The sequence below is a fragment of the Bombina bombina genome, chromosome 8 (assembly GCF_027579735.1).
Source record: "Bombina bombina isolate aBomBom1 chromosome 8, aBomBom1.pri, whole genome shotgun sequence".
NCBI classification, from domain to species: Eukaryota; Metazoa; Chordata; class Amphibia; order Anura; family Bombinatoridae; genus Bombina; species Bombina bombina.
In genome coordinates, this window is record NC_069506.1 from 295,130,484 (window position 1) to 295,132,249 (window position 1,766).

Here is a 1,766-nt window from a genome sequence, read left to right on the forward strand (position 1 = left end):
ACATATAATATGGCACAGAGTGTGGCCCCACATGAGAGCATCAAGTTAAACATAATATGGCACAGAGTGTAGCACCACATGAGAGCATCAGGTTACACATAGTATGGCACAGAGTTTGGCATCACATGATAGCATCAGTTTGCACATAATATAGCCCAGAGTGCGGCACCACATGAGAGCATCAGGTTACACATAGTATGGCACCGAGTGACACCACATGAGAGCCTCAGTTTACACATAATACGGCACAGAGTGTGTCACGACATGAGAGCATCAGGTTACACATAATATGGCACAGTGTGGCACCACATGAGAGCATCAGGTTACACATAATATGGCACAGTGTGGCACGGCATGAGAGCATTAGTTTACACATGATATGGCACAGAGTGCGGCACCACATGAGTGCATAATTTTTCACATAATATGGCACAGTGTGAGGCACCACATGAGAGCATCATTTGACACATAATATGGCACAGAGTGTGGCACAACATGAAAGCATCAGTTTTCACATAATATGGCACAGAGTGTGGCACAACATGAGAGCATCAGTTTACACATATTATGGCACAGAGTGTGGCACCACATGAGAGTATCAGTTTACACATAGTATGGCACAGAGTGTGGCACCACATGAGAGCATCAGGTTACACATAATATGGCACAGTGTGGCATCGCATGAGAGCATTAGTTTATACATGATATGGCACAGAGTGCGGCACCACATGAGTGCATAATTTTTCACATAATATGGCACAGTGTGAGGCACCACATGAGAGCATCATTTTACACATAATATGGCACAGAGTGTGGCACAACATGAAAGCATCAGTTTTCACATAATATGGCACAGAGTGTGGCACAACATGAGAGCATCAGTTTACACATAATATGGCACAGAGTGTGGCACCATATGAGAGTATCAGTTTACACATAGTATGGCACAGAGTGTGGCTCCCCATGAGAGCATCAGGTTACACATAATATGGCACAGAGTGTGGCACCACATGAGAGCATCAGTTTACACATAATCTGGCACAGAGTGTGGCCCCACATGAGAGCATCAAGTTACACATAATATGGCACAGAGTGTAGCACCACATGAGAGCATCAGGTTACACATAGTATGGTACAAAGTTTGGCACCACATGATAGCATCAGTTTACACATAATATAGCACAGAGTGCGGCACCACATGAGAGCATCAGGTTACACATAATATGCCACAGAGTGCGGCACCACATGAGAGCATCCGGTTACACATAATATGGCACAGTGTGGCACCGCATGAGAGCATTAGTTTACACATGATATGGCACAGAGTGAAGCACCACATGAGTGCATAATTTTACACATAATATGGCACAGCGGGAGGCACCACATGAGAGCATCATTTTACACATAATATGGCACAGAGTGTGGCACCACATGAGAGTATCAGTTACACATAGTATGGCACCACATGAGAGCATCAGGTTACACATAGTATGGCACAGAGTGTGACACCACATGAGAGCCTCAGTTTACACATAATATGGCACAGAGTGTGGCACCACATGAGAGCATCAGGTTACACATAATATGGCACAGAGTGTGGCTCCACATTTACACATATGGCACAGTGTGGCACCACATGAGAGCATCAGGTTACACATAATATGGCACAGAGTGTGGCACCACATGAGAGCATCAGGTTACACATAATATGGCACAGCGTGAGGCACCACATGAGAGCATCAGTTTTCACATAATATGGCACAGCG